Here is a 26,590-nt window from a genome sequence, read left to right on the forward strand (position 1 = left end):
ACCTCACCTAACCAAACCTAACCTTACCTAACCTAACCTTACCTAACCTCACCTAACCTAACCTAACCTAACCTAACCTAACCTAACCTAACCTAACCTAACCTAACCTAACCTAACCTAACCTAACCTAACCTAACCTAACCTAACCTAACCTAACCTAACCTAACCTAACCTAACCTAACCTAACCTAACCTAACCTAACCTAACCTTACCTAACCTAACCTAACCTAACCTAACCTAACCTAACCTAACCTAATGTATATAACTAAATGCTACATATCAACAAACAGCATCAACACACACCTTGTGTAAGTACATGTAAGTATACACACACACACACACACACACACACACACACACACACACACACACACACACACACACACACACACACACACTCAAAAGGGGCAAAACAGTGACATTATCTATTAATTTACCTACTCGATTGCCAGTCCCCATACACTGAACACCATTATATATCTTTTCTGTCTATTTATCAATTTATTTATTTATTTATTTATTTATTTACTAAGAATAACAATTAAATATAAATCAATAAAGGGTTTGATTTACTGAGAGAGAGAGAGAGAGAGGGAGAGAGAGAGAGAGAGAGACAGATAAAGGCAACAGTTTATCAAGTTTAACAGAAGCATTTATTTTGCGCCAAGGACATTGATAACACAAGAATGTTTATGATGAAAGATAGTAGTAATAGTAGTAGTAGTAGTAGTAGTAGTAGTAGTTGAAGGGACACGATTTTTAAGGAGTTTTCATGGATTAGGTGACAGATTGAGAGAGAGAGAGAGAGAGAGAGAGAGAGAGAGAGAGAGATGAACAAGGCCAGTACAGTTTATGAAGGTGTCTGGGCATTGATAAGCCTGCAGTGTAGCTGACAAGGATTTTAAGGCTCTAGTTGAAGTGACGCAGGTTTTTAAGGGTATTTTTAAGGTTCTAGTGATAGATTAATAACATTTCCACACTCCAAAGGCTCTAGTTGAAGTGACGCGGATTTTTAAGGGTGTTTTTAAGGGTTCTAGTGATAGATTAATAACATTTCCACACTCCAAAGGCTCTAGTTGAAGTGACGCGGGTTTTTAAGGGTGTTTTTAAGGTTCTAGTCACAGATTAATAACATTTCCACACTCCAAAGGCTCTAGTTGAAGTGACGCTGGTTTTTAAGGGTGTTTTTAAGGTTCTAGTCACAGATTAAAACATTTCCACTTTCAAAAGGCTCTAGTTGAAGTGACGCAGGTTTTTAAGGGTATTTTTTAAGGTTCTATTGATAGATTAATAACATTTCCACACTCCAAAGGCTCTAGTTGAAGTGACGCGGGTTTTTAAGGGTGTTTTTAAGGTTCTAGTCACAGATTAAAACATTTCCACACTCCAAAGGCTCTAGTTGAAGTTGTAAGGATTTTTAAGGGTATTTTTAAGGTTCTAGTCACAGATAACAACATTTCCACACTCCAAAGGCTCTAGTTGAAGTGACGCGGGTTTTAAGAGTATTTTTAAGGTTCTAGTCACAGATTAAAACATTTCCACTCTCAAAAGGCTCTAGTTGAAGTGACGCGGGTTTTTAAGGGTGTTTTTAAGGTTCTAGTCACAGATTAAAACATTTCCACTTTCAAAAGGCTCTAGTTGAAGTGACGCGGGTTTTTAAGGGTGTTTTTAAGGTTCTAGTGACAGATTAACAACATTTCCACACTCCAAAGGCTGTAGTTGAAGTTCTGAGGGTTTTAAGGGTGTTTTTAAGGTTCTAGTCACAGATTAACAACATTTGTACACTTAAAAGGCTCTAGTTGAAGTTCTGAGGGCCTTTTAAGGTTCTAGTGACAGATTAACAACATTTCCACACTCCAAAGGCTGTAGTTGAAGTGACGCGGGTTTTTAAGGGTGTTTTTAAGGTTCTAGTGACAGATTAGCAACATTTCTACACTTAAAATGCTCTAGTTGAAGTTGTAAGGATTTTTAAGGGTATTTTTAAGGTTCTAGTCACAGATAACAACATTTCCACACTCCAAAGGCTCTAGTTGAAGTGACGCGGGTTTTTAAGGGTGTTTTTAAGGTTCTAGTGACAGATTAGCAACATTTCTACACTTAAAATGCTCTAGTTGAAGTTGTAAGGGTTTTTAAGGGTGTTTTTAAGGTTCTAGTGATAGATTAACAACATTTCCACACTCCAAAGGCTCTAGTTGAAGTTGTGAGGGTTTTTAAGGGTGTTTTTAGGGTTGTAGTCACAGATTAACAACTTTTTATGTCACTAGCAAGGAAGTGTACTTGAAAACCTTGCTAATCATTTCTGTGGCCTTGGACAGGAGTGAAGATGGAGTGGGTCAAGTTCTTAATCAATTTTTCAAGATTCGAGTGACAGATTAGCAAGATTTTTACATTATTAACTGGAGAAACACTCTTGAAAACCCCGCCAGTCATCTCTGTGGCCTTGGAAAACTGTCCAGGAGAGAGAGAGAGAGAGAGAGAGAGAGAGAGAGAGAGAGAGAGAGAGAGCATGCGTTTATGAATATCTCTCTCTCTCTCTCTCTCTCTCTCTCTCTCTCTCTCTCTCTCTCTCTCTCTCTAAAAAGCTTCAAAACATACAATTTGAACGTAAAAACACTTGAAAACTCTCTCTCTCTCTCTCTCTCTCTCTCTCTCTCTCTCTCTCTCTCTCTCTCTCTCTCACCTGCTGGCTTCCTTTGGGCGCCTCTTCTTCGCTTCTATCAAACTGACGAGGTAGAAGTTCTGGGTCAGGCCGCCAGGGGGAACCAGCGTCACCACTCTACATTCCGGGCACACCACCTCTGCCTGTAGTAGTAGTAGTAGTAGTAGTAGTAGTAGTAGTAGTGGTGGTGGTGGTGGTATGTACTAGTTTGTTGTGTATATAGTAGTAATAGTGGTAGTAATGGTGGTGGGGGTGTGGTGGTAGTAGTAGTAGTAGTAATAGTAGTAGTAGTAGTTGTAGTGTGTGTGTGTGTGTGTGTGTGTGTGTGTGTGTGTGTGTGTGTGTGTGTGTGTGTGTGCGCAGTTTAAGATGCACTTAAGTAGGACAGATAACACACACACACACACACACACACACACACACACACACACACACACACACTGTCTTACATAACACACAAGAATCACGTGATAACTCCCCCTGCTCTCTCTCTCTCTCTCTCTCTCTCTCTCTCTCTCTCTCTCTCTCTCTCTCTCTCTCTCTCTCTCTCTCTCTCTCACCTGTTCTCTGCCTCCTCTTGTCAAATGTGTCTTGATTAATTTAGGAAGACAATTTCTGCACACGCTATGATGACAGAGGAGGAAGAGTGGCTGTCCTCCTCCTCCTCCTCCTCCTCCTCCTCCTCCTCCTCCTCCTCCTCCTCCTCCTCCATATTCCTCCATACAGACTGGACAGGTGAGGAGGTCAACTAATTCACTCTCTCCTTGCATAGACAGAGAAGAGAGAGGGAGAGGAGGGGGAGGGATGGAGTGCCTGGGCGTGGGTGTGGGTGTGGGCGTGGGCGTGGGCGTGGGCGTGGGTGGGTATAGGGAGGGCCAGGGACAGGGGCGCTATAAGAGAGCTGGTTGGGTCAGGTAAGGCTGGGTAGAGCGAAGTGGTGGTGGTGGTGGTGGTGGCGGAGGTGGTGGTGGTGGTGGTCATCTGGAAAATAAATAATTAAATAGATAAATAAAATAATGGTGATAGTAATAATAGTGGATAGGAGGAGGAGGAGGAGGAGGAGGAGGAGGAGGAGTAGTAGTAAGTCAGTAGTAGTAGTAGTAGTAGTAGTAGTAGTAGTAGTAGTAGTAGTAGTAATAGTAGTAGTAATAGAAGTAGTATAGTAGTAGTAGTAGTAGTAGTAGTAGTAGTAGTAGTAGTAGTAGAAATAGTAGTAGTAGTAGTAGTAGTAGTAGTAGTAGTAGTACTTACCTTACTAGAATGCAGAAACACACCACCACTGCTACCACCACCACTGCTACCACCACCACTGCTACCACCACCACTGCTACCACCACCACTGCTACCACACTTCTCCTTAACACCACCTTTAACACCAGCTGAGGGCCGCACCACCTTCCTAACACCAGTGGCAGCAGTCGTAGCAGCAGTAGTAGTAGCAGTGTCGCGGTGGTGGTGGTGGTGGTGGTACTGGTGCAAATGTTTGTAGTTGTGGTGGTGGTGGTGGTTGAGGTGGTGATGGTGGTGGTATTTTGATTTTTTGTCATTTTTTGTGTTTTTTTCTTTTTTCTGGAAGGATTTCAACACTTTGGGGATTTTTAAGGAGGGGGCGCCTTTGTAGGGGGACGTGGGGGGCAGGGGGGGCGCCTTTGAGTGTGTGGGGAGAGGGGGCGTGATCCGGTCCGGCATTTTTCCCTCCCTCTCTCTCTTTCCTTTTTATTTGTTTATTTATTTTTCTTCGTCAATCTGAAAGGGAAGGAAAATTATTATTATTATTATTATTATTATTATTATTATTATTATTATTATTATTATTGTTATTATTGTTACTATTACTACTACTACTACTACTACTACTACTACTACTACTACTACTACTACTACTACTATCTAAGGAACGCAACAAGGAGAGGTCGGGGAATTCAGACTGTTACCATTATATCTCTGTTATCAGTGTGTGTGTGTGTGTGTGTGTGTGTGTGTGTGTGTGTGTGTGTGTGTGTGTGTCTGTGTCTGTGATGTAACCGCCCTGCCTTTCCTCCTCCTCCTCCTCCTCCTCCTCCTTTTCGTTGTTCTCTTATCTTCGTTATAAATTTAACCTTATTACACACACACACACACACACACACACACACACACACACACAGTAGTACGTATTAATAGTAGTAGTAGTAGTAGTAGTAGTAGTAGTAGTAGTAGTAATAATAATAGGATCTCTCTCTCTCTCTCTCTCTCTCTCTCTCTCTCTCTCTCTCTCTCTCTCTCTCTCTCTCTCTCTCTCTCTCTCTCTTATACATTCGTTCACTTCAAAAGCAATAGAAAGTTAAATATGTGTGTCTTAAATCTCTCTCTCTCTCTCTCTCTCTCTCTCTCTCTCTCTCTCTCTCTCTCTCTCTAGCGGGCATTCAAATATTTCAAAGTAACAGCGGGTCGTAACAGCGCTGGTCCAGAGTGACAGATTGCCTTACATGATTTAGTAGTAGTAGTAGTAGTAGTAGTAGTAGTAGTAGTAGTAGTAGTAGTAGTAGTAGTAGTAGTAGTAGTAGTAGTAGTAGTAGTAGTAGTAGTAATAGTGGTGGTGGTGGTGGTGTTAGTGATAGTGGTAGTGTTGTAGTCGTAGTGGTGGTGGTGGTGGTGGTAGTAGTAGTAGTAGTAGTAGTAGTAGTAGTAGTAGTAGTAAAGTATTGATTAAACAGAAAATATGTGTAACTTAGAGAGAGAGAGAGAGAGAGAGAGAGAGAGAGAGAGAGAGAGAGAGAGACTTACCTTCCAAATTTAAAGAAAGTGAGATAGACAAAGCGAGAGAAGACAGAGAGAGAGAGATTTCCTCCTCTCTCACACCTTGCAAGATAGATACTGAAGCTCTCTCTCTCTCTCTCTCTCTCTCTCTCTCTCTCTCTCTCTCTCTCTCTCTCTCTCTCTCTTATCTAACTCTTCTTTCTTATCGCTTCCTCCTCCTCCTTCTTCTCCTCCTCCTCCTCCTCCTCCTCCTCCTCCTCCTCCTCCTCCTCCTCCTCCTCCTCCTCCTCCTCCTTATCTCACTGTAACCCAGACCTAATTTTTACTAAGAAGTTGCAGTTGTTGTTGTTGTTGTGGTGGTGGTGGTGGTGGTAGTAGTAGTAGTAGTAGTAGTAGTAGTAGTAGTAGTAGTTGTTGTTGTTTTAATTGTTGTAGTGGTAGCATCAGGCTGTAAAATTTCTCTCTCTCTCTCTCTCTCTCTCTCTCTCTCTCTCTCTCTCTCTCTCTCTCTCTCTCTCTCTCTCTCTCTCTCTCATCTTGTCACACAATTTTTTCCGTCCTAATAAAATAATGAACCAGATTTTCTTATCACCACCACCACCACCGCCACCGCCACCATCACCACCACCACCATCACCACCACCACCACCACCACCACCACCACCACCTCCTCATAATGCCCTAAAATACACAAACTCCTTAGAAACACCCTATTAACACCAAAACACACTCAAACACACTCAGACACACTCAAATGCACTCAAATACACTCAAAAGACTCAATATCATTCAAAACACACTCAAAACACCCTGCAACACCTCAAAATGTCCCCAGACACACTCTAAACACACCCAAACACTCAAATTACCCCAAAACACACTTAAAACAGCTTGCAACACCTCAAAATGCCGCCAAACACACTCAAAACACACCCAAATACACAAACACACCATAACACACTCAAAACACGTCAAATTACCCCAAAAACACACTCAAAACACCACGCAACACCTCAAAATGCCCCCAAACACACTCAAAACACACCCAAATACGCAAACACACCATAACACACTCAAAACATGTCAGATTATCCAAAACACACTCAAAACACCACACAACACCTCAAAATGTCCCGAAACGCACTCAAAACTCACTAGAAACACCCAGTATACACCCAAACACACCCAAACACCCAAACACACTCAAAAGACCTCTCACACATCAGTTAGCACGTATTTAAGTTTGCTCTCTTTCCATCACTGCTTATCAAAGGGTGTAGTTAAAGGTACTCGTGTTTTTAAGGTATTTTCAATGGTGTTTTTAAGGGTGCTTTTAAGGGTGTTTTAAGGTGCTTTTAAGGGTTTTAAGGGTGTTTTTTGTGGTTCTCGTGATAAATTGGCAAGATTTCTGATTTATTGTAAGGAGAAATTGCCTTAATTGAAAACCGTTCTAGTTGAGAGAGAGAGAGAGAGAGAGAGAGAGAGAGAGAGAGAGAGAGAGAGAGACCCTTCACTCACACACAAACCACTTAGAACACTCAAAATTATCCCAAAACACACTCAAAACATCCATGTATCACATCAAAACACACCCAAACATCCAAACACACCCCACAACACACTTGAAAAACGTACAATATACCTAATACCATCTAACACACTCAAAACACACACTATACACGCTAAACACACTTATAATACCCTAAACACACTCGAAACCCCCAATATGCACGCTAAACACACTAATAACGACGAAAAACACTCAAAACACACAATATGCACCCTAAACACACAGAATGGACCCTAGACACACTTATAACTCCCCAAACACACTCAAAACACACACTATGCACGCTAAACACACTTATAATGCCCCAAACACACTGGAAATAATAGCTATAGTAATGGGGAGATATCATTGACAGTTGTGTACCGTACAGACAACACAGCCTTCACACACATACAGTGGTGGTGGCGCTGGTGGTGGTGTTTTGGTGTTTACTGCTCAGTCTATCTACACACCCAGACGCATTCACGATAACACACACACACACACACATAGACTTAAATACTCAAAACACACTCATATAAACCCAAAAACACTCGTGAACACACTCAAACACACACAGAACCAAGCTAAATACACACACACACACACACACACACACACACTGAAGTGAAGTGTTACCTTATTCCCAGGCAGTTTTTAGCAGCACAAGCGGCAAGACAAGAGTGAACCAGCAGTGCAAGGAAGCCACCATGACCTGCAGCCTTCACCACACCCCTCCTTCACTTACTCAAGGTGTGTTTAAGGCCATTCGCTTATCTTTGTAGTCCATTTACCTACGTGAGTGAAAATACCTTGAACTGTACCCAGATTTGTAAAGGTGATTAGGTAAACAAGCGGTCATAGAGGCAAGTTGTGTATATTCGCCGTTGTTATTTGCGTCCTTCACTCACAGTAAGCCAAACATGTGCCAGAGTGCACCCACCAGTCTACTATTTTATCTCCCAATGTCAAAACTTCCCTATATGGCTTCATTTTGTTGTGGTGAGATTTTAAAGGCAACATATGGACCCCGCGCCGCCGCTGTTCCCGCCTCCAGGTCCCCGGATGTTACCTACCCTCTGGTCCCCGCCACCCTCCCCTGGCAGCCTGCTCGGTCCAATACTTTTTCTAATATTTCGTGAGGGTAATATTACGCTTCCATGGTGTGTTTTTATGGTTTGTATAAATGTTTCGTTGTGTTTGAAGTGTGTTGCGCGCCTGTGTTGGGTAAATATGTGGCGTTTAGTGGTGTTTTATGGCGTGTGTTAAAGGCTTTTCAACGGTCAAAATTTCCCTCTCGAATTTTGAGGTTTCTTATTTGAAGGTATAAGTGGGCCTTTGTGGTGTCAAAGGATCGGCTGTCCTCTTTTAGGCGTGAAATCAATCTATTGAGTGAAATATGTGGACTTTGAAATGGTGTTTGGTGGTGTTGAAAAACGTCTTATTTTTCTTTATTTTATTTGGTGACGTTTGTGGTTCTCGGTGTAACTCGCTGTGGAATGCCTTGAAAGATACCTCACACTCCCTCAAATGTGGTAAAACACTCGCCAAGTGAAAATGGCTTGACTTTGCAGGGCGTTTTAGCAGATTTATGAGTTTGAATGTTGTTTTATATTTAGCATACTTAATTTAGACATTTTTTGAAAACTAGTTAAGCTGGAGTTGTTTTGATATTTTTAAACTTAGTTTTACTATTTATCACGTCATAAAATAACAAGCATTCGGCCGTGGCTTCGTTTTTTCGAAAAGTCATTTTTAAAATGAAATGATTTACGTAATTTAGCCGAGTGACCCCCGCTCCCGTTCTCTGTGATGACCACAGCCCAGGTGGTGACTCACCATAGCCCCGGGCTGCCGCCTCTTTTCCAAACCCGCAGTTCGTCAATATTTTGCCTAATATCTGGTGATTCCTGCGTGTTTTCGTGTGTTTCTGGGTTCAGGTGTGTAGATAGTAGTAGCAGAAGGAAGTAGAAAGGAGAAATAAAGGAGGATAAGGAGGAAGAAAGGAGAGAGAGAGAAGGAAGAGGAGGAGAAGCCAAGTCACAATACTTAAGTCACCCTCCTTCTCCTCAATATTTTGTGTAATATCTTGTGTTTTGATGTGTTTCTAGGCTCAGACGTCAAGACGGAAGCAACAGAAGGAAAAACAAAGGAGGAGGACGAAGAAGAAACGAGAAATAGAGGCGGAATAGGAGGAGGAGCCAAGGTGTAATATTTAGGTAAGTGTCCCTTTTAATGCTAACGTTCTTTATAATGCATTTTGTTGATTTGGGACACATTTGGGGCGTTTTAAGTATGTTGCAGGGTGTTTGGGGGTATTATAAGTGTGTTATGGGTGTATTTCGTGTGTTTTAAGCCTCTTAGGTGTATTTGACGTGCCTTGAGTGTGGTGTGGAGGTGTATTTGAGTACTGGCATGTTTTGAGTGTGTTTTGGGGCATTTTGAGGTGTTGCATGGTGTTTTGAGTGTGTTTTGGGGCAGTTTTGAGTGTTTTAAGTGATTTTGGTGTGTACTGGGTGTATTTAGTGCGTTTTGGGTGTATTTTCCGGCATTTTGAGGTGTTACATGGTGTTTTGGATGTGTTTTGAGTGTTTTAAGATGTGTGGGTGTGTGTTACGGGTCTTTTGGGTGTGTGAGGGTGATTTGGTGTATGTTGGGTGTGTCTTGTAAGTTTTGGGTGTGTTTTGGGGCATTTTGAGGTGTTGCAGGATGTTTTGAGTGTGTTTTGGGTGTTGTAAGTGATTTGGGGTGTGTTGGGTGTGTGTAGGAGTGGGTTTGGTGTGTACTGGGTGTTACCAGTGAGTTTTGAGTGTGGTTTACGGCATTTTGAGGTGTTGCATAGTGTTTAGGTGTAGGTGGTTTGGGTGTGTGTGTTGGGGACGATTTTGGAGTATATTTGTTGTGTTTAGTAAGTTTTGTGTGTGTTTGTGGGATTTTGAGGTGTTGCATGGTGTTTTGGGTGTGTTGGTGTTGATTTTGGGTGTTTTTAGTGAGTTTTGTGTGTGTTTGGGCCTTTTGGGTGTTTATTAGTGATATTACTCAGAGCGCCGCATTTAACCCATTCAAATAGCCCGCGTAGAGTTACAATCCCAGTCTACAATTAAATGTATACATATGTAACCTAAATACTCCTTAAAATTGAATCACTAATACTACAAAAAACATCGCCATTAATTTGTGTGTGTAGATACAAGGGGGAAGTGTTGAAGGTGGTAGCGAGTGTTTGCAGCTCCCGCGGCCCAAACAAGGACAACGGAATATGCCAAAGCTGTCGCAATGGTACACTATCATATGTGTATATATGAAGCAGTATAAAACCGAGAAATAGCAAGAATATAAAAACACGTCATTGTAGTGAAGGGAATAAGATCAAAGCAGCCACACGGAGCCACGCGGACACCACAACCACCACCACCACTACCACCACCACAACCCGGCCAAACCTCCAACATTTTCCCTAATATCTCTGTTATTCTTGGTCCACGCAGGATGTACCGGTGTCCCAAGCTGGTGGATGTCCCGGTGGTGGTGGAGCTGCCCTCTGTCATGTACAAAATGGCACCTTTCACCTTAAAAGGCCACGATTCGAGTCCCGCCCAGCTGATGCAAACTTCCAAGGTGAGACGGACGGCTGGGGCTCTCTTCATTAATGCCACCTTATTTGACCTTGTTTGACCTGACCTGGGGTGTCCTGAGGGGTGGTAATGGTGGGGTATTGGTGTGTCTTGCTGGTGTTGTATAGGGAAAGGTTTAAATGCACGTTCTTATGTAGAAAATGGTCATTGTGTCATTGTAAATTATCTCGCCATACTGTGACTCCATGACTACTACTACTACTACTACTTCTACTATTACCGCCACCTTAAGGCGCTGTCGACCAGGTTGTCAGGATAGGGAAACCCTTCACGTTGACTGGAATGTATTTGTATTGTATTGTCAAAACCTGCAGATGACAAGACAAAGCCATGACAACACTGTGTTGCACTACATACTAATTACATCCAGTGGACAGTGGTACCCGATTTGACACCATTATTTAGTAGAGTGCTGGGGGAGGAAAGGCCTCTCAACGAGTCGTAGCTAATCCCCCTCCAACACCTCCAAACAATGAGGTAGTGTTGTCGTGCTTACCACTACTTCACCCTAAGATCCTTTACATGCTAAATACTTATGCACAGTACAGTAACAATACACCACAAATTAACTCCACACCTTCACTCAATGACAATAATCACAACACAAAGCATCTTCACCACAGTTACGTGTTGCGGGTCCTGCGAGCGCTAATACGGCGTGCGTGTGTGTGTGTGTGTGTGTGGAACAAGCTCAACTCACGATGTTACTTGTATAACACCCTGCTCCCTTCTGTCCCTCTCCTGTGTCCCGGGGCTGCCACGGACGGTAGTAGACAGGATAACCTGGTGACCCATCGTGTAGGGGAGGTACAGTATACTCCTCAAGACTCACCAATTTCCACTGTAAACATCTTCGCCTCTCTTCCTTCGCCCTGCCATCACCAAGCCTGTCTCTCCCTTATTCGTTACTTCACTATACTCTAGTGGCGTCTTAACTTCAGTTTTGGTCCTTAGCATTAAAACCTTAACTAACATACAATTTACTTGTGCTGGTTTACGTGTTTCCTTATCGTCGCGCAGACAGACCCCTTGGCATGCGGCGATAATAATTATTATTATCATTATTTTGTCAGCCCTGAAAATCCTACAACCTTAAAAACACACACAAAACAATAAATAACAATAAAAAAGAAAGATGATAACAAGAACAGGCGTAAAACATCATTATTATCATTATTATCATTGTTTTGGCAGCCCTGCCCATCCTGCAGCCCCCGCGAGTGATCCTGTACGCCCTGCCGCTGCTGCCGCTCCTGCTGGTGGTGACCCTGACAATGAGAGTCAACCTGTGCTCTGTTCTCATGGACTTTTACCATTATCGTGTGCTGTGAGAGGCGTAGAGCACTGTCTGGCTGCCCCCATCCCCACGCACTCTTTCTCTCTCTCTCTCTCTCTCTCTCTCTTGTATCATATTGCACCTTTTTGTGTGTTAAATAGTTTGAGTAAAGGAAAATATAAGGAAACTGTTGACTAATCATTATTATAATAATAATTAATATTATTTTCATTATTATTATTATTACTATTATTATTATTATTATTATTATTATTATTATTGTTATTGTTATTGTTATTGTTGTTGTTTTGACGTGTACAAGTCAGATTGTCTTTCCTCTCGCACCTACGGAGGATCCGCCTCAGTGAGCGTGCTTTTTTGGGTGAAGTAACACCGTCGGGGCCCCCTAGAGTGGTTTGGCAGGACAATCTGACTCTAGGAAACTCCTCCCTCTCCTCCTCCCACTTGTGTCCAGCTCTTCTCCTGCAGGAGGGGGTGTACCCCCCCATGCCTGTCGGGACTTCCTACCCTCCCTCCTTAAGGGGGAGGAAGGACACTGATAGACGATCCCCGACTGCCAGACTGTGTATTGACCCCGCTAAAGCGACATATGTGACTCTCCACTCCAAGACGAACACCCGCCTGTCTACTGTTAATTTTTTTATGCTAAAGAAAGTCATTGAGTGTAACATTGGAAATGTCGTTAATGTAAAGAAACTTGGCAGTGGTGATTTACTTGTTCAGACACTTAACGGAAGTCAAGATTGCATGGCTGACCAGGATGTCATTGAAGCTCGCAAAATTACTAAAGTGGTTCACGGTACCAGAAGGAGCACAGCTTCACTCATTCTCACCTTCAGTGGTGCTAAGTTGCCAGAGAGGGTTCATGCAGGGTACGAGTCGGTTCCCGATCGTCCCTACATCCCGAATCCCCTCCTCCCACTTGTGTCCCGCTCTCCTCCTGCAGGAGGGGGGGTGTACCTTCTTAACTGTCAGCGAGGGTAATGGTAACAAGTTTGCAGTTTTTGACCCAGCTCTCAATACTGTAGAAATGGTTCCTCCTCTCACAGTTGTTAAACCGATTGTCACAACGTATACGAGGATCTTAGTCATCAGGCAGTTCACATTTTTGCCTCTTTACGACTACAATCATTTGATCTATCCCAAATGTCAATTTTCTGCCAACTTTCTCTCTCTCTCTCTCTCTCTCTCTCTCTCTCTCTCTCTCTCTCTCTCTCTCTCTCTCTCTCTCTCTCTCTCTCTCTCGTTTGTACACACAGCCGTGAGAAGCGAGGCTGATCTTAGCGAGAGGCACATCCTTCCATGTTCATGTGCAAGCACTTCTTATGCTAAGTCAGTATACGTTCCCACAGGCTCAGTGTGGGAACCTCTGCTTGCTGGATTATATATATGTAATTATTACAGCATACACATACATTTAGTAGTATCATACATTTTATTTCTTTCATTTATAATGAAATAATACTTTAACTACTGTAACCAATGCATTTGTAAGTGTTCTTAAATGTATGAGTCGGTCACCGGTGTGAGTGAGTTTTGGGTGACGAAAGATGGACAAGACGAGCTACGTTAGTTGCAGTCTGGCGAACACGACCTGGCCGTTGTGCTCCCCAGGGCGCTTGCCAGGGAGCTGTGGACTGTGTGTGTGTGTGTACGAGACTATCCTTGTGTAGTGTAAATAACTGTATGGTTAATATAAGGAAAACCCAAGCCGTGTTTTCGTTAACTCCCTTGAGAAGACAGTGTGAGAGAGTTCCTGAACAAACGACACTGCTACTCCGTGCCCTCTCCGTGCTAACATAACATTGACCACGACATAGTTGTGGTGGTGGTGGTGATGATAAGGAAATCTGGTTCATTATTTTATTAGGACGGTGAGAGAGAGAGAGAGAGAGAGAGAGAGAGAGAGAGAGAGAGAGAGAGAGAGAGAGAGAGAGAGAGAATATGATAGTGTACCATTAAGACAGCTTAGGTCTAAACCATTTTCCTTGTTTGGCCCGCGGGAGATGCAAACACTCGCTATCACCTTCAATACTTCCCCCTTCACCAAGATCACCAGCACAGGACACGATCACGAAGAGAAAGAGAGGATTAAGATGTCACAGTAACCATTAACTCGATACCTGAAGCGAGAATAACCATTATGTCCTATTAATAATAGCTGTAGTAATGGGAGTTATCATTGACAGTTGTGTACCGTACAGACAGCACAGCCTTCACGCACATACAGTGGTGGTGGTGCTGGCGGTGGTGTTTTGGTGTTTACTGCTCAGTCTATCTACACACCCAGACGCATTCACGCACAGCCATAGATACTCAAAACACACTCAAACACACACAGAACCAAGCTAAACACACACACAATGAAGTGAAGTGTTAACATATTCCCAGGCAGTTTTTAGCAGCACAAGCGGCAAGACAAGAGTGAACCAGCAGTGCAAGGCAAGCCACCATGACCTGCAGCCTTCACCACACCCCTCCTTCACTTACTCAAGGTGTGTTTAAGGCCATTCGCTTATCTTTGACATTCATTTACCTACGGGAGTGAAAATACCTCGAACTGTACACAGATTTGTAAAGGTGATTAGGTAAGCAAGCGGTCATAGAGGCAAGTTGTGTATATTCGCCGTTGTTATTTGCGTCCTTCACTCACAGTAAGCCAAACATGTGCCAGAGTGCACCCACCAGTCTACTATTTCATCTCCCATGGTCATTTCCTCCCGACATAGCTTCATTTTGTTGTGGTAAGATTTTAAAGGCAACATATGGACCCCGCGCCGCCGCTGTTTCCTCCTCCAGGTCCCCGGATGTTACCTACCCCTCTGGTTCCCCGCCACCCTCCCCCCAGGGATGCCTGCTCGGTCCAATACTTTTTCCTAATATTTCGTGAGGGTAATATTACGCTTCCATGGTGTGTTTTTATGGTTTGTATAAATGTTTCGTTGTGTTGCGCGCCTGTGTTGGGTAAATATGTGGCGTTTAGTGGTGTTTTATGGCGTGTGTTAAAGGCTTTTCAACGGTCAAAATTTTTCCTCTCGAATTTTAAGGTTTCTTATTTGAGGGTATAAGTGGGCCTTTGTGGTATCAAAAGATCGGCTGTCCTCTTTTAGGCGTGAAATCAATCTATTGAGTGAAATATGTGGACTTTGAAATGGTGTTTGGTGGTGTTGAAAAAACGTCTTATTTTTCTTTATTTTATTTGGTGACGTTTGTGGTTCTCGGTGTAACTCGCTGTGGAATGCCTTGAAAGATACCTCACACTCCCTCAAATGTGGTAAAACACTCGCCAAGTGAAAATGGCTTGACTTTGCAGGGCGTTTTAGCAGATTTATGAGTTTGAATGTTATTTTATATTTATCATACTTAATTTAGACACTTTTTGAAAACTAGTTAAGCTGGAGTTGTTTTGATATTTTTAAACTTAGTTTTCCTATTTATCACGTCATAAAATAACAAGCATTCGGCCGTGGCTTCGTTTTTTCGAAAAGTCATTTTTAAAATGAAATGATTTACGTAATTTAGCCGAGTCTACCCCGCTTTCGTTTTCTATGATGACCACAGCCCAGGTGGAGACTCACCATAACCCGGGGCTGCCGCCTCTTTTCCAAACCCGCAGTTCGTCAATATTTTGCCTAATATCTAGTGATTTCTACGTGTTTGCGTGTGTTTCTAGGCTCTGGTGAGTAGATAGTAGTAGTAGAAGGAAGAAGGAAGGAGAAATAAAGGAGGAGGAACAGGCTAGCCACAATACTTGACTCTCCCTCCACTTCCTCAATATTTTGCTTAATATCTCGTGTTTTCTAAGTGTTTTGATGTGTTTCTAGGCTCAGGCGTGTAGATGGAAGCAGTAAAAGGAAGGAAAAAGAAGAAAGAAAGGAGAAAAACGAAGAAGAAAGGAGAAATAGAAGTGAAAGAGGAGGAGGAGCCAAGCCGCAATGTTTAGGTAAGTCTGCCCTTCTTTATTATGCATTTTGATGTTTTGAGGTATATTTGAGGAGTTTGAAGTGTGTTTGGTGGTGTAGCGCGTTGTTTTGGGTGTTATAAGTGTGTTTTGGGTGCATTTTGTGTGTTTTCAGTGTGTGTTAGACGTTTTGGGTATATTTCACGTATCTTGAGTGTGGTGTGGAGTGTGTTTGAGTATTTGGGTGTGTTTGGAGGCATATTTTAAGAGGTATGAGGTTTTGGGTTAGTTTGGAGTGTTTTAAGTTACTTGGGTGTGTGTGGATGATTTTGGTATATTTCTGTGTGTTTTTAGTGAGTTTTGTGTGTTGTGAAATAATTTGAAGTGTTGCGTGGTGTTTTGAGTGCGTTTGGGAATATTTTTGAGTGGTTTGGGTGTGTGTGGTGTGTATTGGTGTAGATTTGGTGTTTTTAGTGAGTTGCAAGTATGTTTATTGGTATTTTGAGGTGTTTTATGGTGTTTTGAGTGTGTTTTGGTTAGTTTCAAGTCATTTAAGTGGTCTGGGTGTGTTTTGGGGTGTGAGGGCTGGTATTGGTGTATATTTTGTGTCTCTAGTGAGTTTCAAGTGTTTGTTGGTATTTTGAGGTGTTGCATGGTGTTTTAAGGTATTTTGGGTTAGTTTTGAGTATTTTAAGTGTTTTCTCTATGTGGAAGTGCTGTTGTGGTGTGTGTTCAGGTGTATGTGTGTGTATGTGGAGTGGTATTGGTGTATATTTGTAAGGATGTGGGTGTTAGCTTTGTGGATGTATGGGATAGGTTCTATGGGCGAAGGGATTTATATGCTAGGGATGGTGTGCATCTGAGTAGGAAGGGTGTGGATGTCTGAGTGGATGTCTGGAGGGGAGTTGGGATGGAGTGTAGGGGTGAGGTAGCAAATGCATTCCAGAAGAAAGATGCTAGACATAAATTAGATAGGATAAACAGAGATAGTGAAAAGATTAGGAAAGATTTCCAGGTGCAAATAGGAGAGAATAAGATTAGGATTCCAAATAAGGAGACAGCATCTAGGAAGGTAGCAGGACTTAAATGTTTTTATGTAAATGCCAGGAGTCTTAGGAACAAGAAGGACGAGTTATCTAGTTATATAGTTGAGGAGGACTTAGATGTTGTATGTGTCACAGAGGCATGGGTAAATGAGGAAAAGTTTAGGAAAATAGGAAAGAATATGAAGTAGATGGATACATTATGTATTTACACCAGAGAATTGGTAGGATAGGTGGAGGAGTAGTTATTTATGTAAAAATCCTTCATTTCCAGTCAGGTTAATGGTATTAAGGTAGATAACAGAGTAGAGTCCTTATGGCTGGATGTTAGAGTAAACAAAAGTAAGGTTATTAGAGTAGGAGCTTTTTATAGACCACCTAACCAGTCAGCAGATGTAGACAACCTTATGGTAGATGAGATAAATAGGGGTGTACTAGTCAGACAATTATCTTAGGGATTTTAATCTTAAGTCAGTAAACTGGGAGAGGATGGTAGGAGATGCTAGTGAAAATAAGTTTATGGAAAGTTTTCAGGATAACTATTTAGTGCAGATGGTAGATAAACCTACTAGGGGGAGGAAGGTTTTAGACATAGTACTAACAAATATTGAGCATTGTTTAAAGGAAGTTGAGGTAGGAGAGACTTTAGCAAACAGTGACCATCATATAATTAGATTTATCATTAATTCCAGTAGGGATAATATAGTGAATAAGACTAGAGTCCCAAACTATCAGAAAGGCAATTATGGTAGGTTACGTCAGTTATTAGGAGAGGTAAACTGGGAAGATAGTTTTGGAAATAAAACTGCACAGGAGATGTGGGATATTTTTAAGGTTGTAGTAAAGGGTATAGTGATGCAGTGTATCCCTTACAAAGATATAAGGCAGAGAAACAGGAAGCCATTATGGTGGACTCTTGAGATAGGTAGCCAGATCAGAGAGAAGAAGACGGCATACAGAGAGTTGCAGAAAAGTGGGGAAGATGTAGATTTGATTAGGTACAGACAGGTCAGAGATGATTTGAGTAAGGTTATAAAAAAAAAGTAAAAGGCAGGCAGAGATAAAACTAGCTAGAGCTGGGAGTAAAGATCCCAAAAAATTACTATAGGCAGGATATCAACATGTTAGAAGCAGTTCAGAGAAGAGCAACTAGGATGATACCAGCATTAAAGCGCCTGGAGTATAGAGATAGATTAAAGGAATTAAACATGTTTTCATTTGAGAGGAGATGTATAAGAGGGGATATGATAGAGTTATTTCAAATGTTCTCAGATACAAACTACATAGATGTGAGATCTTTCTTTACCTTAGAGGAGGGAAGTAGGACTACAAATCATGGCAGGAAGATTAGAAAGCAAGGCTGCAGGTTAGATAGAAGAAAATATTTCTTTAGTCATAGGGTGGTACACTTCTGGAATGCATTGCCAGAGAGGGTTGTAAATAGCACTAGTTTGACAATGTTTAAAAACAGATTAGATAAGCACTTCAATTTATTAGATTTATAATTATGTATAGCGCTGCATGATAGTTTTTATAAGAAATTTACTATAGTTAAACAAGACATGATCCCCATGTATGGGGATCACAGATTGTAGAGGATTTCGCTGCAGGACTTAGCCCTGTTAATGGGCCAAATATTTAGAATTAGTATATAATGTATTGTGTACTTGTAAGTGTATCTTTAAGTACTGATGACGAGGTTGCTGTGCGACTGATACAGGATAACCTAGATGGGCCCTGGTGGCCCTTTGTTATCCTATTATTTATGTTATGTTATGTTATATTGTTTTGTGTCTCTAGTGAGTTTCAAATGTTTGTTGGTATTTTGAGGTGTTGCAGGTGTTTTAAGGTATTTTGGGTTAGTTTTCAATATTTTAAGTGTTTTATGTATGTGGAAGCGGTGTTGTGGTGTGTGTTCGGGTGTATGTGTGTGTATGTGGAGTGGTATTGGTGTATATTTTATTAGTCTAGTATGTTTATTGGTAGTTTTAAGTGTTGCATGGTATTTTGAGGTGTTTTGAGTGTGTTTTGGGTTGGTTTTGAGTGTTTTAAATGCTTTGAGTGTGTGGGAGCGGTTTTTTTGGGTGTGTTTGGCCGTATATGTGCAAGTGGGAGGGAATGAAATGATGGAAGCGGAAGAGAATGAGATGATGCAAACACAGGGAATGAGATGATGATGGTGGTGTTGGGACGGTGTGGAGAGGCGAATGAAAGGATTGAGGCTGTGAAGATGTGGTGGTGGAGTGTGTGGAGCAGGCAAGTGGAAGAGAATGAGATGATAAGAAGAGGGAATGATGTGATAATGGTGGTGGTGAGCTGTGGTGGCGCTGGGACGGTGTGGAGAGGCGAATGAAAAGATTGAGGCTGTGAATGTATTAGTGCAGGAAACATGGCTCAATATATGCAATACTTAGTGATATGAAAGACAGTGTTTGTGTTTTAGTTGCAGTTTTTCTTGCCCTTTCACTTCCCGATACAAAATGAAACTCATCAGTACTGGGACGCATTTTTACCATGAGTTTTGTGTGTCATTAAACGGTTTGATTGACATTAGGAAGGGTCTATGGTGGTCACAAAATAAATGGCTAGAATCTTCAACATTTTAATCCCCCACATAAGTTAGTGAAGCAGTATAAAACCGAGAAATAGCAAGAATATAAAAACACGTCATTGTAGTGAAGGGAATAAGATCAAAGCTACGCGGACACCACCACCACCACCACCACAACCCGGCCAAACCTCCCACATTTTCCCTAATATCTCTGTTATTCTTGGTCCACGCAGGATGTACCGGTGTCCCAAGCTGGTGGATGTCCCGGTGGTGGTGGAGCTGCCCTCTGTCATGTACAAAATGGCACCTTTCACCTTAAAAGGCCACGATTCGAGTCCCGCCCAGCTGATGCAAACTTCCAAGGTGAGACGGACGGCTGGGGCTCTCTTCATTAATGCCACCTTATTTGACCTTGTTTGACCTGACCTGGGGTGTCCTGAGGGGTGGTAATGGTGGGGTATTGGTGTGTCTTGCTGGTGTTGTATAGGGAAAGGTTTAAATGCACGTTCTTATGTAGAAAATGGTCATTGTGTCACTGTAAATTGTCTCGCCATACTGTGACTCCATGACTACTACTACTACTACTACTACTACTACTACTACTATTACCGCCACCTTAAGGCGCTGTCGATCAGGTTGTCAGGATAGGGAAACCCTTCACGTTGACTGGAATGTATTTGTATTGTATTGTCAAAACCTGCAGATGACAAGACAAAGCCATGACAACACTGTGTTGCACTACATACTAATTACATCCAGTGGACAGTGGTACCCGATTTGACACCATTATTTAGTAGAGTGCTGGGGGGGGGGAGGAAAGGCCTCTCAACGAGTCGTAGCTAATCCCCCTCCAACACCTCCAAACAATGAGCTAGTGTTGTCGTGCTTACCACTACTTCACCCTAAGATCCTTTACATGCTAAATACTTATGCACAGTACAGTAACAATACACCACAAATTAACTCCACACCTTCACTCAATGACAATAATCACAACACAAAGCATCTTCACCACAGTTACGTGTTGCGGGTCCTGCGAGCGCTAATACGTGCGTGTGTGTGTGTGTGTGTGTGTGTGTCTAACTGCCTGGAGCAAGCTCAACTCACGATGTTACTTGTATAACACCCTGCTCCCTTCTGTCCCTCTCCTGTGTCCCGGGGCTGCCACGGACGGTAGTAGACAGGATAACCTGGTGACCCATCGTGTAGGGGAGGTACAGTATACTCCTCAAGACTCACCAATTTCCACTGTAAACATCTTCGCCTCTCTTCCTTCGCCCTGCCATCACCAAGCCTGTCTCTCCCTTATTCGTTACTTCACTATACTCTAGTGGCGTCTTAACTTCAGTTTTGGTCCTTAGCATTAAAACCTTAACTAACATACAATTTACTTGTGCTGGTTTACGTGTTTCCTTATCGTCGCGCAGACCCCTTGGCATGCGGCGATAATAATTATTATTATCATTATTATCATTATTTTGTCAGCCCTGAAAATCCTACAACCTTAAAAACACACACAAAACAATAAATAACAATAAAAAAGAAAGATGATAACAAGAACAGGCGTAAAACATCATTATTATCATTATTTTGGCAGCCCTGCCCATCCTGCAGCTCCCGCGAGTGATCCTGTACGCCCTGCCGCTGCTGCCGCTCCTGCTGGTGGTGACCCTGACAATGAGAGTCAACCTGTGCTCTGTTCTCATGGACTTTTACCATTATCGTGTGCTGTGAGTGGCGTAGAGCACTGACTGACTATTATTAGTATTATTATTATTACTATTGTTGTTATTATTATTATTATTATTATTATTATTATTACTATTACTATTATTATTACTATTATTATTATTATTATTGTTATTGTTGTTGTTGTTGTTGTTTTGACGTGTACAAGTTGATATATAAATAATTTGCCTGTATGTTGTGTTAATACTTATGAATGGTGTGTGTGTGTGTGTGTGTGTGTTTCAGTGTTTGATCTGCTGCAGTCTCTGACGAGACAGCCAGACGTTACCCTACGGAACGAGCTCAGAGCTCATTATTTCCGATCTTCGGATAGGCCTGAGACCAGGCACACACCACACACCGGGACAACAAGGTCACAACTCCTCGATTTACATCCCGTACCTACTCACTGCTAGGTGAACAGGGGCACGTGGAAGGAGACACACCCAAATGTGTGTGTGTGTGTGTGTGTGTGTGTGTGTGTGTGTGTGTGTGTGTGTGTGTGTGTGTGACCACCTGATTGTTAGGGTATGCATTGTATATAATGATTTTTTTCCTTGTTTGTACACACAGCCGTGAGAAGCGAGGCTGATCTTAGCGAGAGGCACATCCTTTCATGTTCATGTGCAAGCACTTCTTATGCTAAGTCAGTATACGTTCCCACAGGCTCAGTGTGGGAACCTCTGCTTGCTGGATTATATATATGTAATTATTACAGCATAGACATACATTTAGTAGTATCATACATTTTATTTCTTTCATTTATAATGAAGTAATACTTTAACTATTGTAACCAATGCATTTGTAAGTGTTCTTAAATATATGAGTCGGTCACCGGTGTGAGTGAGTTTTGGGTGACGAAAGATGGACAAGACGAGCTACGTTAGTTGCAGTCTGGCGAACACACGAGCTGGCCGTTGTGCTCCCCCGGGCGCTTGCCAGGGAGCTGTGGACTGTGTGTGTGTGTGTACGAGACTATCCTTGTGTAGTGTAAATAACTGTATGCTTAATATAAGGAAAACCCAAGCCGTGTTTTCGTTAACTCCCTTGAGAAGACAGTGTGAGAGAGTTCCTGAACAAACGACACTGCTACTCCGTGCCCTCTCCGTGCTAACATAACATTGACCACGACATAGTTGTGGTGGTGGTGGTGATGATAAGGAAATCTGGTTCATTATTTTATTATGACGGTGAGAGAGAGAGAGAATATGATAGTGTACCATTAAGACACCTTAGGTCTAAACCATTTTCCTTGTTTGGCCCGCGGGAGATGCAAACACTCGCTATCACCTTCACTACTTCCCCCTTCACCAAGATCACCAGCACAGGACACGATCACGAAGAGAAAGAAAGGATTAAGATGTCACAGTAACCATTAACTCGATACCTGAAGCGAGAATAACCATTATGTCCTATTAATAATAGCTGTAGTAATGGGAGTTATCATTGACAGTTGTGTACCGTACAGACAGCACAGCCTTCATGCACATACAGTGGTGGTGGCGCTGGCGGTGGTGTTTTTGGTGTTTACTGCTCAGTCTATCTACACACCCAGACGCATTCACGCACAGCCATAGATACTCAAAACACACTCAAACACACACAGAACCAAGCTAAACACACATTCACACACACAGCCTTAAATGCTCAAAACACACCCATATAGACCCAAAAACACTCGTGAACACACTCAAACACACAGAACCAAGCTAAACACACACACACACAATGAAGTGAAGTGTTACCATATTCCCAGGCAGTTTTTTAGCAGCGCAAGCGGCAAGACAAGAGTGAACCAGCAGTGCAAGGCAAGCCACCATGACCTGCAGCCTTCACCACACCCCTCCTTCACTTAAGGTGTGTTTAAGGCCATTCGCTTATCTTTGGCATTCATTTACCTACGGGAGTGAAAATACCTCGAACTGTACCCAGATTTGTAAAGGTGATTAGGTAAACAAGCGGTCATAGAGGCAAGTTGTGTATATTCGCCGTTGTTATTTGCGTCCTTCACTCACAGTAAGCCAAACATGTGCCAGAGTGCACCCACCAGTCTACTATTTCATCTCCCATGGTCATTTCTTCCCGACATAGCTTCATTTTGTTGTGGTGAGATTTTAAAGGCAACATATGGACCCCGCGCCGCCGCTGTTTCCGCCTCCAGGTCCCCGGATGTTACCTACCCCTCTGGTCCCCCGCCACCCTCCCCTGGCAGCCTGCTCGGTCCAATACTTTTTTCTAATATTTCGTGAGGGTATTATTACGCTTCCATGGTGTGATTTTATGGTTTGTATAAATGTTTCGTTGTGTTTGAAGTGTGTTGCGCGCCTGTGTTGGGTAAATATGTGGCGTTTAGTGGTGTTTTATGGCGTGTGTTAAAGGCTTTTCAACGGTCAAAATTTTCCCTCTCGAATTTTGAGGTTTCTTATTTGAAGGTATAAGTGGGCCTTTGTGGTATCAAAGGATCGGCTGTCCTCTTTTAGGCGTGAAATCAATCTATTGAGTGAAATATGTGGACTTTGAAATGGTGTTTGGTGGTGTTGAAAAAACGTCTTATTTTTCTTTATTTTATTTGGTGACGTTTGTGGTTCTCGGTGTAACTCGCTGTGGAATGCCTTGAAAGATACCTCACACTCCCTCAAATGTGGTAAAACACTCGCCAAGTGAAAATGGCTTGACTTTGCAGGGCGTTTTAGCAGATTTATGAGTTTGAATGTTGTTTTATATTTAGCATACTTAATTTAGACATTTTTTGAAAACTAGTTAAGCTGGAGTTGTTTTGATATTTTTAAACTTAGTTTTCCTATTTATCACGTCATAAAATAACAAGCATTCGGCCGTGGCTTCGTTATTTCAAAAAGTCATTTTCAAAATGAAATGATTTACGTAATTTAGCCGAGTCTCCCCCGCTCCAGTTCTCTGTGATGACCACATCCCCGGTGGTGGCTCCCCATTGCCCCGGGCTGCCGCTTCTTTTCCAAACCCGCAGTTCGTCAATATTTTGCCTAATATCTTGTGATTCCTGCGTGTGTTCGTGTGTTTCTGGGTTCAGGTGTGTAGATACTAGTAGCAGAAGGAAGTAGAAAAGAGAAATAAAGGAGGATAAGGAGGAAGGAAGGAGAAAGAGAGAAGGAAGAGGAGGAGAAGCCAAGTCACAATACTTAAGTCACCCTCCACATCCTCAATATTTTGTCTAATATCTTGTGTTTTGATGTGTTTCTAGGCTCAGACGTCAAGACGGAAGCAACAGAAGGAAGAGAAAGGAGGAGGATGAAGAAGAAAAGGAGAAAATAAGCGAAAGACGAGGGAGGAGGAGGAGGAGGCCAGCTACAATATTTAGGTCCCTTGAAATTTTCGCCGTTTATTATAACACAGTTTGGTGTTTTAAGGTGTGTTTCGTATGTTTTAGGTGTGTTTGATAGTATTGGATGGTGTTTTGAGTGTGTTTGGGGCGTTATAAGCGTGTTTAGCGTGCATAGTGTATGCTTTGAGTGTGTTTGGGGCGTTATAAGCGTGTTTAGCGTACATAGTGGGTGTTTGAGTTTGTTTGGGGCGTTATAAGTGTGTTTAGGGACCATTCTGTGTGTTTTGAGTGTGTAAAGGCATTTTGAGGTGTATCATGAAGTTTTGAGTGTTTTGGGATAATTTTACGAGTTTTGAGTGTGTTTGTTATCCTATTATTTATGTTATGTTATGTTTGTGTATTTTAGAGTGTTTTGAGTGTGTTTGAGGGGCATTTGAGGTGTTGCAGAGTGTTTTAGTGTCTTTTGGGGGTAATTTTACGTGGTTTGAGTGTGTTTTTGTGTGTTTGTGTATTTGGGTGTGTTTTGAGTGTGTTTGGGTGCATTTTGAGGGGTTGCAGGGTGTTTTGAGTGTGTTTGCTGATAATTTGACGAGTTTTGAGTGTGTTTTGGTGTGTTTGGGTGGTTTTGAGGTGTTGCAGGGTGTTTTGAGTGTGTTTTGAGATGCTATAGTGTGTTTCAAGTGTGTGAGAGTGTCTTTTGGGTGTGTTAGGGTGGTTCTAGTGAGTTTTGAATGTTTTGGGGGCATTTTGAGGTTTTGCAAGGTGTTTTGAGTGTGTTATCTCCATCATAAGTGTATTTCTCCTTGATTTGAGGTATTTTAACAATTATTTATCGCTATTTCCCCATTATAACCATCTCTATCTCTATTATCTATTAATTTTCCCACGTATATGTTATTTAAACCCCAAAAATGTTAAAAAGATATGATTTATTTATTTATTTTATCATCCAACCTTATTTCTCCTTGATTTGAGCCATTTTGACCATTATTTCCCCATTATTTCCATCTCTATCTCTATTATCCATTAATTTTCCACGTCTATTTCTCATTCGTAACCCCAGAAATGCCACACACACACACACACACACACACACACACACACACAGTCTTTATAGAACCATATTTCTACTTGATTTTGAGTTATTTCATCCTTATTTTTCCACTAGTTCTATCTCTATCTCCATTTCCCACGTGTGTATCTCCTTAACCCCAAAGGAATGCCAAACACACACACACACACACACACACACTCCTTATAGAACCATATTTCTCCTTGATTTTAAGTTATTTTACCCTTATTTCTCACTATTTCCATCTCTATCTCCATTTCCCACGTGTGTATCCCCTTCCTAACCCCCAAAATGCGTTATATAGAGTAGACATTCCCTTTAAAGTGGTTTGATTACGTAATTGTGTTTATTAGCGAAAGAATGTCTGGTAGAGACAAGCCTGGCACTGTCTCACACTATAGACGCCTGAATCCTTTACTCTCAATCCTTGCCTTCTGATCCTCCTTTACCATTGAAATATGCCTTAAATACCACTATAAATGCTTCACACCCTCATTTCCGGATTAGATAAGAGAGATAAGGTGTCCACATAGTAGTTTTATATAGAGGAATGTTATTATCAGTGGTTGTACGTGAATACTTGTGGGTTTTAAGTATAAGAGGTTTTGATTCTCTTATTTGTGGTTATTAGAGATTCGGATTCTATTATGGTGTGAGAATTTTACTTTATGATTTATTAAAGGAGGAAAAAAATTTCTCTGTGTTAACTTAATAAATAAAATACATTAAAATTACAGAGAGAAAAGAAATAGATGGAATTAATATCAAACGCTTGGAACATTTTGACAAGAGGATTAATATATATATTATCGATTAAAACGCCACAAATTAACCACAAAAACACAATAATGACAATAAAACACATGAATTAAACACAAATACCTTTTATTTTCACCTTAGACTCACCAAACACACTTAAAAACACGAAAAACTGGAAAAAAATCAGACAAAAAGTGCAATAGGATAAGCGGATCACACCAAAATGCTTTCAAAACACCACAAAAACACCAAAACACACCCAAACATCGCATCACAATAACCCCAAAGTCACCAAACACCCTTAAAAACCACATAAAACACCCCAGAAATAATTCAAAAGGCTTAAAAATTACATT

At 41.8% G+C, this 26,590-nt stretch overlaps 4 long non-coding RNA genes across 5 annotated transcripts in view; 3 read left to right on the plus strand and 1 right to left on the minus strand.

Annotated features, from left to right (window-relative positions):
- Positions 1-4,399, minus strand: part of LOC123503261 — a 6,156-nt gene extending 1,757 nt beyond the window's left edge. Inside the window, exons 1-3 of the long non-coding RNA XR_006674381.1 lie at positions 3,911-4,399; positions 3,220-3,640; positions 2,681-2,802 (exon numbers count right to left, since the gene is read on the minus strand). This is a non-coding gene — a long non-coding RNA (uncharacterized LOC123503261). The remainder of the gene's footprint in view (positions 1-2,680; positions 2,803-3,219; positions 3,641-3,910) is intronic.
- Positions 4,400-9,142: 4,743 nt separating this feature from the next.
- On the plus strand, positions 9,143-11,985 carry LOC123503392. The gene is made up of 3 exons (XR_006674442.1): positions 9,143-9,166; positions 10,436-10,565; positions 11,777-11,985. It is a non-coding gene; the product is annotated as an uncharacterized LOC123503392 (long non-coding RNA).
- Positions 11,986-13,799: 1,814 nt separating this feature from the next.
- LOC123503398 lies at positions 13,800-15,743 on the plus strand. The gene is made up of 2 exons (XR_006674453.1): positions 13,800-14,374; positions 15,704-15,743. It is a non-coding gene; the product is annotated as an uncharacterized LOC123503398 (long non-coding RNA).
- Positions 15,744-15,760: 17 nt separating this feature from the next.
- Positions 15,761-21,296, plus strand: LOC123503395. Of its 2 annotated transcripts, none has more exons than XR_006674450.1 (3): positions 15,761-15,822; positions 19,608-19,737; positions 20,972-21,296. It is a non-coding gene; the product is annotated as an uncharacterized LOC123503395 (long non-coding RNA). The 2 variants fall into 2 exon arrangements; XR_006674451.1 differs by lacking the exon at positions 20,972-21,296 and adding an exon at positions 20,392-20,424.
- The last annotated feature ends 5,294 nt before the right edge of the window (positions 21,297-26,590 follow it).

The sequence above is a fragment of the Portunus trituberculatus genome, chromosome 2 (assembly GCF_017591435.1).
Source record: "Portunus trituberculatus isolate SZX2019 chromosome 2, ASM1759143v1, whole genome shotgun sequence".
In the NCBI taxonomy this organism is placed as follows: domain Eukaryota; kingdom Metazoa; phylum Arthropoda; class Malacostraca; order Decapoda; family Portunidae; genus Portunus; species Portunus trituberculatus.